Genomic DNA, 14,221 nt, shown 5'->3' with positions numbered 1-14,221 from the left:
GCAGGTTATTTAAGTTATTTGGGTGGGGGATTTAATTTAAAGGGTCGGGGGTGGGTTTTAGGGGGTTTTAATGTGCCGGTTTTTCGATTTTTCGATTTTTCGATTTTTAACGATTTTTAACGATTTTTCACGATATTTTACCCCCCCAAACGGCAACAATACGATTCCCTCCCCCTCCCAGCCGAAATCGATCGTTAAGACGATCGAGGACACGATTCACATCCCTATGAATAAATAATATGAAATGTTACTTTTTCAGAACAATTTATACAGTGTAATTAAGATGTAAGGATTTCTACATGATCTTTTTGTTCCATTTTCTTTATAGTCAGCATCTTCCTTCTGCATCCATGGCTTTTGAAAAATCAGTAGGCAGCTTGGCACCATTGCTGCAAATAATCAAGAATGGTGAGTACATATTTCACCTATGACAGATGTGTGTGGAATAAGTACAATTAAGCTCCATTTTAAGGGAAGCTAGCTAGAAATTATTTTGTATTTTTAAGGATGTAACATAATACATAAATGATGGCAAAAAAAAAAAAGACTGAAATGGCCCATCCAGTCTGCCTAGAAAGATGTTTAGGGTTGTAACTGCCGCTCCATGCAGTTACCCCGCAGGCCTTTCTTGGAAGCACAATAACTTTAATGTGGTTTTGGGATAAGCCACTGCTCCATGCAGAGTAGCCCAGTATTTTGTTTCTGTCTTCTTGACAATAAGACATTTTCTGTGTTTACCCCATGTTTTTTAAAATTCTGCCTCCATCTTTGTTTCCACCATCTCTTCTAGGAGGGTATTCCAAGCATCCAACACTCTCTCTGTGAAAAAATATAGTTTTCGATGTTGCCGAGTCTATTTCCTTGTAGCTTCAAGCTATAATCTCTAGTTCTACAGCTTCCTTTCCATTGAAAAAGATGTATTTGTGTGTTAATATCTTTAGGTATGTAAATGTCTGTACTATATCCCCCTGTCTTGCTTTTCCTCTAGGGTATACATGTTCAGGGCCTTAAATCTCATCTCATATATCTGTTGGTGCAGAATCTATACCACTTTGGTTGCCTTTCTCTGGACCACCTCTAGCCTATCTCTATCATTTTACAGATATGACCTCCAGAACTGAATAGAGTATTCAAAATGAGACCCTACCAGTGACCTACAAAGGGGCATTATCACTTCCTTTTTTCTACTGGTTATGCCTCTCTCTATGTAACCTATAATCCCTCTAGTTCTTTCCACTAACTTGTCACACTATTTTGCTACCTTGAGATCAGCAGATACCATCACCCCAAGATCTCTCTCCTGATCTGTCCCTCCCATCATGTACAGCTCTTTTGGATTTTTGCAACCCCAATGCATGACTAGGCACTTTTTCACATTGAATCTTAAATGCCAAGCCTTCAACCATTCCTCAAGCTTTCTTAATTCTCTTTGCATTCTGTCTTTATTCCTTCAAGCATGTCCACTCTGTTGCAAATCTTAGTGTCATCTGCAAAATGGCAAACTTTTCTCCTCCTTCCACAATATCACTAATTAAGATATTGAACAGAACCTGCCCAAGGACAGATCCCTGTGGCACTCCACTTATCACCTCTCCTGTTACCACTTTTGTGAAGAGGGACCACAAATGTCCTCCTCCAATCCCATGCAACCACTCTCATCTCCAATGAACCTCTCTAAGCTCCCTTCATTATTGAAAGATCCATTCAAACAACCTTTTCTGTAAATGGTGTGGTATGTACCCTTGCTAACCATCAGCAGTCCTCTCCAAAGACTTCTTTAGTGAACACTGAACAGAAGTATTTGTTTAATGTATCTGCCTTCTCATTGTCCCTCTTCACACATTGCTCGCCATCACCTTTTTATCTTACAATTTCACCTTTGGCTTTCCTCCTTTCTCTGATACACCTGAAGAAAGTCTTATCACCTCGCTTTGCCTCTTTAGTAATCTTTTCGTTTACTTTTGCTTTTGACATCCTGATTTCTTTCTTTGTGTCATTCAGCTTTGCTGAATACTCTTATCTGTGTTTATTTTTTTGAGATATTTTGTACTCTATGAATGCTATTCTTTTGGCCTTTATTTTTTCAGTCACCTGTTTGGAGAGCCATATTAGTTTTTGTTTTTTTTTGCTTTTTGCTTTTATTTACCTTCCTTTCATAAATATCTGTTGCCCTTATAGCTCCTTTTAGTTTTGCCCACTGTTCTTCCACTTTGCCTTAAATCTCCTATATAGTCAGCTCCTCTTTAAGTTATGCCCTCATTTTATCAAAGTCGGTATTTTTGAAATACAGGACTTTGAACTGGATTCTTACTGGCCATTATATCAAATCATACCATCTGATGATTATTGGTGCTCAGGTGGACACTCACTTGGACATTAGAGGCATTGGGATCCAATGTATTCAGCTGCCAAGCAGCTAGATAAGTTAACCAGATACACCTATCCAGCTAACTTAACTGAGATATTCAGCAGCGCAGCTGCTCTGCTGAATACATTGGACTATCTTAAAAGTTAGCTGGATAGGTGTATTTGGCTAACTTTAGACCTGCCTGCAGTGCAAAGTTAACCATCTAACTCCGCTCCTCCCTGGAATACCTAACACCTGCTCCAGGAACATCCCCGACATATCCGGTTAAATTCTAGCTGGATAAAGAATTATCCAGCTAAACTTTAGCCAGATAAGTCGCAGAATATCACGGCTCAGTCATTTGGATGGATACATTTTCAGTTATCCTTCTAATGGCTTTTGAATATCTATCCCATTGTCTTTGATTGTTAGAACCAGGTCCAGTGTCACCTCTTCCCTTGTTGGTACTTTTGTCTGAGACCCTTGAAGGCATCCACAATCTCACTACTTCTAGTCACTTCTACAACACTACTCCCTTTATTCCCACCTTTTTTATATCTTTGGTCAGATCTCTGTCTAGTTCCTCCATCTGGGTTGGATGTCTGTAGACCACACCAGTGTGGATGGGTGTGCCATCACCTCCTTTTTTAAGATGGTCTGCAATGCCTCTTCCTTTTCCCATGAAAGTTGTGCAATATTTTTGGCATAATGAGCTACTCCTTAACCCTTTCTGGTATCTTTGCTCTTCCTAAACAGACTGTAACCCGATTTATTCATATCTCATTCATGGGACTCAATGAAACATGTCTTCATAAAAACAGCAATATCTAAGTCTGCCTCACTCATTAAGGTTTGCCGATCAGAAATACTATTTCTTGGGCTAACTGCATTTGTGCTCATCTCTTTCCAGCTGTTTCTCTTTGGCTCGCTTATACTTTGCATAGCCTCATACTTAGTGTCTTCTCCTACTCTGCTTCTGAAGAATGATTTTCTGTCTTTTTCCTCATTGTCTTCATGTATTTGTCAGAGGTGGCAGCATCCCGAATCCATCCACTTCCAACCCCCACGCCATCATCTAAACATTTGAATGTGAGAACAAATCAAAGTATTTTACATCAGTATTGTCTCACTCATATCCATATTGATTAAGAATAAAACATATTGTATATAGATGCACAATTACTGTCACCATTAATACTACAAAACAAGTACAGCAACTGGGTACTTGTATTCCTACCAGTCTATCCCTTTCCATATGGATTCAAAAGAAGTACAGCTTTAACACAAAATGTAATTCAAAGCACATTACATTAGCTAAAGTAAAGTATACATTGAACAATATCAAATAAAAATAATTCTTACTGGACAAAGAGCAAATGACATTAAGTTCCATCTGACAATTATCTTCTGACATGTTTGGTAGGTGGGAGATGGTAGTCAGGGATATGAAGGTATTCTGCTTCCGATATCTTCTAGATGCATGAAGCGATGGGCTACTTTATGGCATGTTCTTTGGTGTATGTTGAATTCAGCGGACTGCGGGCATTTTCTGCAGCCCACTGCCCTTACCTCCAGACTGGGCCAGCCCTCTTCTCCTTCCAATGCCGTGCTGGCTTTCTGGGATGTGGCTGACTGCGTCACCTGCCTCCAGGCTCCTGTCCACTCCCCGGCATTGGGCCCTCCTCGGAGCGCAGTGGAAGGCTGCACTACGATTGCCATTCTCTTTGCAGCAGGACACCACCGGATCCTCAAGGTACATCCCCCTTAGGGTGCGCCTGCACTGACTGCCCTAAATTTAAAGGGCCAGCAGTGGGAACCCCCTGGAGGCACCCCCTGATGATGTCATCCAGCCACCCCTATAAAGGGCTGAGGTGGAGAACCCTCCAGTGCTTTGGCACTAGGTCAACAACATTAGAAAAGTGCTTTGCCTCTGCATTCCTGTTTTCTGGTTCCTGATCCTTGCTTCCTGGTTCCTGCTTCCCCATGTGTCCTATTTCTGTTTCCTTGGCAGTCTAGTTTGCCTCTTAGTTCTTGTCTTCATAGTTAGTTTTCCCTTTGTTTGTCATCGGTGTCTCATTTTGCTCCTGTGGTTCCTCTTTCTCCCTCTTCCTCTTCATTTCTCATCCCATCAAATTGGACTCCTGGCTTTGACCTTGATTGGACTTCTAGCTTGACCATTGGATTGGATCTCAATGCTGCTTGACCTCTTCCTGCCCATGATTACTGCCTACTTACCATTACTGCTCAAACTCTGCCTGCCCTGAATCTGTCTCCGTTGACTGTCACCTGTCCCGACCACTGCTTGTACTGACTCCGCCTCTTCACCATGCTGGCCTGCAACATCTTCTATGAGACAGATCTTCACCTCCACAGAGGCCCGCACCTAAGTCCAAGGGCTCAACCTAAGGTATTGCTGAAGCTCCAGTTGGGCTTTTGCTCCAGCCAGCTCCACCTGCCAATGATGGGGATGTGGAGGGCTCCTCCCTGCAGGTTGCATCAACTCCACCTGGGATCAAAGATTTACCTCCACAACAGTGTAGAAGGTTTAGGAGTAGAGACAGTACATGAGGCCAGAATTGGTAAATGAAATACATCTGTGCTTTGTCTTAGTTATATGCAGTTGCTTGAAGCTTGATGCCAGCTCTCTGATGGTTGAGTTGATGACTCCCACCAGCTATGATAGGAGTACATTATGAGTCCTCTGTTGCCTGATGTTCAGTTTGAGAGTTTGCTGCATGGTGCTTTTCAGTGAAATCCTGCTGACATATTAAGACAGAATTGTTATGGGGCTTGATGAAACTGCCAATCCCCCATGCTTGTTGGATTTTTAGGTTGCTGCTGGTGGTCATCACCCTGTGGTGAGGGCATTGGTGGTGGGGTGATTGATGTTTCCATGCTCATGCCCCCAGATGGAATGTCACTGGGAAAGATTCCTCCATCTAGGACAATGTTTGACTTGATGTGGCCCCTTCATTACAACATCATATTGGTCCTCTAAGACTCAAAGAAGGGCGTAGAAACTATATATATAACCAGGGCTGAAAACACTGGTGTGCCAGGTCAGCCAAATGTCTAAAGTTCAGTGCCTGATGCCCGCCCCAAGCAGAGAAGACACCATCAATGTAAGGGCCTGGCTCAGGCACAGAAGTCAAAGCTACTGCCACAGCTAAGGCCAAAAACTTGGTCCTGTCCTAGAAGCTGCAGCCAAAGTTAGCTTTCTGATCTAGCTAAGAAGCTGCTGCTACCACCATTTGTAGGGGCCTGGCCTGGGCCATGAAGCCACTGTTGACATCGTTGATGATGGTGGATTAACCTGGCCCAACAATCTGCTACTGCTGCACTGAAAAGCCATTGCTGCTGCTGCCAGTAGGGTCCAGGGTGAAAGGTTGTATCCCAGAGCTGCCCCATCCCCAAGCCCTGAAGTATGCCAGGAAGAGGGCAAAGGAAATAGGGAGAGGGAGACAAGTGGAAAAAAAATACTAAAAGGATGGAAAAGATGCTGAGTGTACCTAGGAGTGGAAAAAGCAGGGAGCGAAGTGGGACGAGAGAACAATAAAAAGCAAAATGGTAAAACAAAGAAAAGGAAGCAAAAATAACTAAATAAATAGACAAAAAATACAGAAGAAAGTACTTCCAAAATAATCAAAATAACAATAAAGCAAAAAGAAAACAAAAATAATTCCCTGGATCCTGGTTGGCACACAAATTTTCTAAATATCTTGCCAACCTTGATTATAACTATTATTATGTCCATATTATTTAAAGGGTTTTAGGCAGGTAACTTACGAGTTACTTAGACAATCCCAAAGGTTTAAATTTCCGGCCCCTCTAAATAGATAAATTATAACCAGGTGAGTTATTATCCAGATAAGTTGGAGGCATTCAAGGAGACATTTCAGAGTGGAGTTAAATTAGATGGAGAACTTAGTCAGAGATAGCCACATAAGTTATCCAGCTTTGTCTGGACATGTCTGTGAGCAGTCATAAAGTTTTCCAGGCATGTGTAACCAGATAACCTTTACCTTATCTGGCCATATTCAAAATATTGCTGGTTAAGTAGCACACAAAAAAGGCTTCTGGGGAAGTGGGACAAGTCTCCTGCTGAATGTACCCGGATAACTTTAAACCTTTGAGGACAGGGAAATATCTATAGAACCCGAATGTATTGTAATCTGCTTTGAAATGCCGAAAAGCAGAATATAAATCTAAACCAAAAATAAATAACTGGTGCACATTGTCATTGTAAAATCCAAGGTAGCCATATATAATAAAAGACTGTTTTTTGTTGAGAATAAACTGCACAAAAAAACAGAAGTTTGGAGAAAACACTTTTCTTTTATGTGGCGATATAGAAGTTCCAGAAACTGAATTCTATAATTGCTAATTTAAATAAAAAAAACCTGTATGTTCTTCCTACGTTTTTGTTAATGATTTTTCCTAACCATCTGGATCTCTCTGAATAAACTGAAAGAAGTGATATAACAGCATATGGTTTGATATGTACAGTAGGAATCACTGACATATGAAATCTATAGACTTGAGCAATACAAGCACATGGCAAGACATTAGTAATACATTGCAGACCAATGGTGGCCAGATTCAGTCCTCAAGAACCACAAACAGGCCTGGTTTTCAGCAAAGCCATAATGAACATGCATGAGATATTTTTTGCACATAATGGAGCAGTGCATGCAAATCTAAATTATGCATATTCAGTGTAGATTTCATGAGAATCAGGCTTATTTGTGGCTCTTGAGGACTAGAGTTGGCCATCTCTGATGTAAGCCTTTAGGGCTAGATTTAAGTTTTGGACAGAAAGGCAAAAAAAGAGAAAAAAAATTCTGCAAGAGAGTATGTTTGTCCAGCTTTGAAACAATACCTCTTTTGTGCAAGGATTTCATTTGCTTCAATCTATAGAAGTGGAAACAAAAAATACTGATAAAATTGTGTCCAAAATCTTCCGCAGAAAGCACTGTGAAACTTTTGCCCCAAAATGTTAAGAATTGCACACAAGTTCCATAATGTTGCTTTTTACTGATATTTTTGCTTGCATAGATTTTCTTTCTGTGGAACTTTTCTCTTTTTGAAAGTTGCAGGAAATTAAGAGGGTCAGGATTCAAATTGTTTGACCAGCTAAGGTCACAAAGCTAACAAACTAGCAGGGTCATTTATCATTTTGCATTAGGGCCTTAACCTAGCGTTAAGAACCAATATGTAACTTTACTATTTATACCACTATAAGAGGGGGCACTTGTATATAATACTGCCCCCCCCCCAAACCTACTCCACCCTCAAACCCCACCCCGAGTTAAAAGTGCCCTCTCTTATTACAGTGGTATAAATAGTAAAGTTACATATTAGTCACGACAGAGGTGCTCTCTCTGGTCAGTAATGTGCCTGCAGTGGATCAATCAGCATGTGATGTGAAAATTAGCACTGGTGCAATAAACTGAGCAGGGAAGTTATCCTAACCCACCCCCTTTTTAATCTCAGGTGCTATTTCTGCTATATTTATAATATTTTGATAAATCTAGGTCTTTGAAATGTAGAAATTCTTGTGCTCTACCACCTCCAAGCTGATACAGCTAAGTAGGTAGCTGCATAAAAAGTACCAGATAACTCAGAGACAGTTGGGTCATTTCAGAGGCATTAAATTAGCAAGATAAGCTATCCAGTTAAGTCTGAAATTTGGCATTATCCAGATAACTTATCTGGTTAATTTTAGGATTACCTCAGAGCAGTCCTAAAGTTATCTGGGTACATTTTCTAGGATAACTTTAACTGGCTATATTCAAAATATGGAATATGAAGATGATCGAGGAAGGGGGGTAGGTCAGGAATTTTATGTCCATTATTTTATTGTTTTAATGAGTATGTTGATTTGTAAGCTGCTGTGAGCCTTGGTATCAGCAGCATATAAATAATAAATAAATGAATGGGGGAAGAGGAGGGAGAGGGAGGATGTTCTGGGAGTGAGGAAAGAGGATCTGAATTGCAGTAAGGGGATGGAGGAGGAGACAGGGTCCCCTACCATGCTCCAGGCATGATCTCCCTTGCATTCCCTCTCTATCCACCCACACACACACAGAACCAATCTCTTCTCGCTTATGCACACAAATACTGCTCCCATTCCCCTCTCTCTCACACAGGTTGACCCCCTCTCATCCCCCAGCCTCTCCCCTTACCCCTCAATGATCCCCACACTCAGCACCTCCTAATCTTCCCAAAATGATCCCCCATTTGCTTTGTCTGTTCCAGTCTCAGCCCCTCTCTGAATAACAGGAGAGGAAATGCTGGATTAAGGAGCAGAATAAGTATTTACTCTGCTGTATCTGTTCCAGGCTCACCACCTCACCTCCTATTCCCTGCATGCTGCCAGACAGAGGGAGGGAGGGCTAGATCAGAAAGCAGAGGACTGTTCTTTGTTGAATTATATTCCACACAGGTGGAAGGCAGCAATTCTTCAGCCAATCTGCTGTCCCCAGATTTTTGCTGCCCTAGTGTGCTTATTGACAAATTCAGGTCTAGCGACAGGCCATGGCTCTTTTACAGCCCTGATACATGTGTATCCTGAGATTGGCCACTAGGTGTTGCTATTGTTCAATGTCTGGGTCACCCTCCCCAGATGAGGAATTGTCCCTGCTTCACAACTGGATTATTGGGATTTTTCTGGTTCATAAACTGCCTCTGTCTTAAGTCTGCTTTCTAGTGTATGCTAATGCCCTTGTAATGTTTTTCCAAACATATGTCAGTACCTTGTATAATTTCAGTCTGAGTGTTAAAATTAATGTTCTTCAGTTCTACTAACTATTGTGCAATGAAGTTTAATTTTGGCAATGGGAACATAGGTTCATTAATAATTTTTTTTTTAACTTCCCTAACTGCATGTTGCATAACTACTAACTTCACCTAATTTCAATTTTAGGACTATTAGCATGACTCACTGTGTATGACAGATATCCAGCGGAATTCCAGAGACGTGTGAAGTTTTTTTGCTGGCTCTTTAAGGTATCTCTTTTCGCCCGTAAGAAATTGAAGCAATGGAAAATATTTTTAAAAAGATGCAAAATAATTTGTTCTTCAAAATGCATGCACACTAAGAAATAAATACATTTTTACCATAACCACAACAAAAATGGTAGAAATGCTTTCATATATCTGGCTCAACAGTATCCATGACAGTGGACTGTGATGTCAAAGGGAGAGGTTTTTATGCAGGCAAACATGTGCTTTGTCATTTATAACGGCCTTTTGAAAATCTGCCCTCCCCCCTTAATGTGGATGAAAGTATGCACACAGTATCACAGTGCACACTGCGGGGAAAAGGAGTGGGAGTGGGAGTTAGGTCAGGGGAGGAAAAATATGTGCAGTGATTTTGTTTTGAAATCACAGGGGTGACTTTCCAGTGTATGCTTTGTACCTGCTGAAATGCAGAAGAAAAGTCAGTGGTTACTTTTGTACCCGTAGCGTGTACATCAGCTCATTTGGAAAGGGAAACTCCATAGGGCAGGGGTGGGCAAGTCCGGTCCTCGAGGGCTGCAAACCAGTCGGGTTTTCAGGATACCCCTAATGAATATGCATGAAATAGATTTGCATACAACTGAGGCAGTGTGTATGCAGGTCTCTCTCATGCATATTCATTAAGGATATCCTGAAAACCCGACTGGTTTGCAGCCCTCGAGGATCGGAATTGCCCACCCCTGCCATAGGGCATTTCCCTTTGACTGAACTTACAGCTTCTACATTTCTGCAAGCTGCCTGGGGAGAATTAAAATTACTCCCATATTGTATGATATCTAGGGCTTCTATTAGTAGGTGTTTGCAAATTGTAAATGTAGGTGTTACTTTTTAGCTAATTAGGGATTCTTTGAGAGTACAAAAATCACTGTTTATTGGTGTTTTCATGGCACAAATTATATTGCTGGGTACCTTTTCCAAATGAATTGAATATTCATATTTGTGCAGCTGAGGTGTCAGTGTAGAAAAGGTGCAAAAGCTGAGAGGAGGATCCAAGGCAGATAAAGGGGAGAAGTGAGAAAGTATTAGGGGAAGTACTTATTTAATAAAACACCTGTTTATTTTTTTTTGCATCAGGGATGTCTTTTCGGTGTTTATTGGTTAAAACCTAAAATTATTCAAAATGCCATGGCATCACTGTGTCCAAAACACCAAACGAGGCCTGCAGCGCTTCGGCGTTCTAGCGCCTGATCAGGGCTATCATGAATCAACGGTTACCTTCGGAGCTTCGCCTCACTCTTCTATTGAAAATAGCAGACACAGGGGTTTTGGACACAGTACTGCCATAGCGTTTTGAATGAATCGAAAAAGAACATACCAGCTGTTTGAGACAGCCGGAAAAGTATGAACTTGCACTGAAGACTCTTAAGGTTTTCTGTGAAGATAATTTTGCATTAGATAAGTAATTTTTATTGCATATAAAAAGACCAAAAAATAATAAACCGGTGGGTGATTACAATTTCGATGAGGCACAGCCTATATCAGCATTGTGTATATTGACTACTGAGGATCTAATGACCTTTAGCTTATTACCAATTCACCTTTTATGACACTAGTTATCTTATAGTATTGGGACATTTATTACTATCACAGGGATATATATTATTTGATTGTCACTGTTCTTTCTTGCTGTTAGACAAAATAGGAAAATGTAAGCCTTCACTTTTATGGCCATTTGCTAATACAGGATCTGAGACTTCTCACACTTTCAGAGTTTTTATGTCTGCCCAATCCTATGGAAAAACAGGGAGAGCCACAACTGGGAAGCAGAGGACATCAAGGGAGAGAGAGCGCCAGATTTTATTGATTTGACTTCAGTCTCTTTGTTCTTGATCATTGTAGCCACTGAAGTGTGCAGCAGCACAGCCAAGCAGGGTAAATCCTGGACTCTTGCTGCTCATGAATCTATGGTGTTGGTTCATTGGGGAATATTTTAAGATTTCTGTTTTAAAATAGCTAGAGGCATAAAAGTGTTTAACTTTAGCCTGCAAAGATGTTTGGTGAGACTTTTTTACTTGTTCAAGGTCAAGTAATTAAGTTTATATTAAAAGTCATATAATATTGCTTATGGTAAGCTGTATTTAAAAGGGCAGGAGTGGTGATAATCACAGTCAGTGCATGAATGGAGGAATCTTAGAAAGAACCTGGCACATGATACAGTACTGTGGTATCATGGTTGATAGATCTAGGTAGTTAGAGGATGGTATATCCCGACCCATACCATTTATATAAGGCTCTCTAGCATACTGTGTTTGCCTGTAGTTTAGGTCTGGGTGGGTTCAAGTAGATTTTTTTTATTGATATCACTTCTACTGGCAGAGTGTGAGCAACGCTGTCAACAAGAGAAGAGGCAACTGAGAGGTCTAGAATGGGTAAATATGAATCGGTTATTTACTCTTTTGGATAATAGAAGGACTAGGGGGTGCTCCATGAAGTTAGCAAGTTGCACATATAAAACTAATTGGAGAAAATTCTTTTTCACTCACCAATTAAGCTTTGGAATTTGCTGCCAGAGGATGTGGTTAGCACTACTAGTGAAGCTGGGTTTAAAAAGGTTTGGATAAGTTCTTGGAGGAGAAGTCAATTAATAGCTATTAATCAAGTTTCCTTAGGGAATAGCCACTGCTATTACTAGCATCAGTAGAAGGAGATTTACTTAGTGTTTGGGTACTTGCCAGGTTCTTGTAGCCTGGATTGGCCACTGTTGGAAACAGGATGCTGGGCTTGATGGTCCCTTGGTCTGACCCAGTATGGCAAGTTCTTATGTTATTATGTTCTTAGGAGAAACAGGCAGTGCAGACACATAGTAAAATAGCCAGTTCGATAAAACAAACAAACAAACATAACAAAATGTCCTTTAAAAAAGATAGGACTTACTTAAGAGTGTCTTATTTCAAACTGGTCATATTAAGCTCAATAAAATATTTGCCAAAAATAAGATGAGCCCCAAATATTTTATCCAGTGATGAGTTATATAATGTCAACTTCACAGCTTAGATGATAATGTCTGACAGTCTTTCTGTATAATTCATTGATGTTTCACAGGCTGAGCCCAGATTAAAGCTCTTCAGGTTAATTTACACATATGATCCTCAAATTAGCCATTTGGATTGGCTCATTAAAAATATGCCACATTTTAAGTAGTTTGAGGAGCTCAGGATTTTGTCTAGACTATGTCCTCTGTATTTGTTAACTCTGGAACATATACATGCATTTCGCATCTATAACTGATAAAATTGACATTGTAATAGTTCAGAGATTCTCAACCAGTCCTTGAGACACACCTAGCCAATCAAGTTTTAAGGATAACCACAAAGATTATGCATGGTACATATTTGCATACAATGGAGGCAGTACATGCAAATCTATCTCATGCATATTCATTGTGGATATCCTGAAAACCTGACTGGCTAGCAGTCCCCTGGAAACGCTGCATCTGCAGCTTGGGAGCAGATTTTTAATCATCCTAAAATTAGGGTGAATATCAGTTTAAACTGAGTGTTATCTTTGGACAAATCTGTGAATTTATGGGTGAAAATAGGTTTAAACTGAAAACAAAGGACCTACATATGTCCTATAGGAAAATACACAAAAATGTAGTTATGTTCAGAAACGCATTTTTAAACCGATATATACTTTTCCATTATGAAAAAAGATTATTTTCATTATGAAAAAGATTATTGACTGTAATGTGTCTCATTCTAGTGCTGGTAGGTTGATTATTGGGTCCTAAACAAATAATTCAGTGTACTACTAATTATCGAGGATACACTTTCTTTCATTTTGAACAGAAGGCTATTTTAAGAGTTGGTACATTAGTTGGACTCCTATGAGGAAACAGATGGGCCGGACTGAATCAGTGGCTTCCCCACCTGTTAAGATCATTTACTTACAAACAGGTGGACGCCACTGGACTCTTCAGGGCAGTGCAGAATCAATTCCTGATCTGTTCCACTTTGAACTTCCAGTACCATGAGTTGAGGCTTGTTCTGTTTATAGTTAGTAAAATCTTGGGCACAAGTTCAGTTATCTTCTAACAGGAATATAAGGTAAGAATCAAATAAGGAAAACACAAAAATAGTCATTGGTGTTATCTTGGTTTCTTTTCTGCTGATAGTGGTTGTGGTGTCTATGAATTTTAACACTTTGTGCACAAGTATGTGATTTGTCTGTCATTTTTGTTTAATTTGAATGTAAAAAGTATCATGCTATGCATAAACTATTGCCCTTGCTTGCAGATGGTATTCAAGGAGGACTTTTTATGTAGAGAGGTGATTTGATTGAATATTAGGGATACATTTTCAAAAGGATGCATGATAGCTTAACATCTAAAACCTGCATTTAGCTGAATGTTCGGATGAGTTAGGTTGTGCGTGTAAGGATCTTAGGTGTTTAGCTTTAAACAGCTACCTAAGGGCCTGATTCATCAAGGCATTTTCCCATAGACACAGAATGGAAGAAATGCCTTAGTGAGTCAGGCCCTAAGTGATCAGTCCAGGGGCATGGTTTCAGTTGAGACATTTAAATACAGTTTTCAAAATATTGTAAATCTAAATATAATTTATATATATAAAGGGCTTGTTTGGTCACACTATCGTGTCTGTCTGTGGCCACCAGGTGGCACCCTGAACAGTGAAAGGTGCATTGTGCAAAGACAATATGCTCTGTCTGCAAAGCCCTGTCTCTCAGGCACCCATCCACACATACACACACACACACACACACACTCACAAGCTCTTCTCTTAATTTGTTAATACATTAAAAGAATAGGCAGACAGGCATACACATGCATAGGCCCACATATACACAGACACACACATACATTTGGGCTGCCACACATGCATACACACACACACA

At 40.2% G+C, this 14,221-nt stretch overlaps 1 protein-coding gene across 3 annotated transcripts in view; it reads left to right on the top strand.

Annotated features, from left to right (window-relative positions):
- NCALD (neurocalcin delta) overlaps nt 1–14,221 on the top strand; it is a 757,024-nt gene that overhangs the window by 282,415 nt on the left and 460,388 nt on the right. For 2 of the 3 annotated variants that reach the window (XM_029591831.1, XM_029591830.1), the window contains 2 exons: nt 329–408; nt 9,273–9,355. The gene's annotated coding sequence lies outside the window, so the exon portion shown is untranslated. The remainder of the gene's footprint in view (nt 1–328; nt 409–9,272; nt 9,356–14,221) is intronic. The other variant, XM_029591833.1, reaches the window with a different exon arrangement.

Source organism: Rhinatrema bivittatum, chromosome 2 (assembly GCF_901001135.1).
Source record: "Rhinatrema bivittatum chromosome 2, aRhiBiv1.1, whole genome shotgun sequence".
Classification (NCBI taxonomy): domain Eukaryota; kingdom Metazoa; phylum Chordata; class Amphibia; order Gymnophiona; family Rhinatrematidae; genus Rhinatrema; species Rhinatrema bivittatum.
This window is presented reverse-complemented; position numbering and strand designations above follow the sequence as displayed.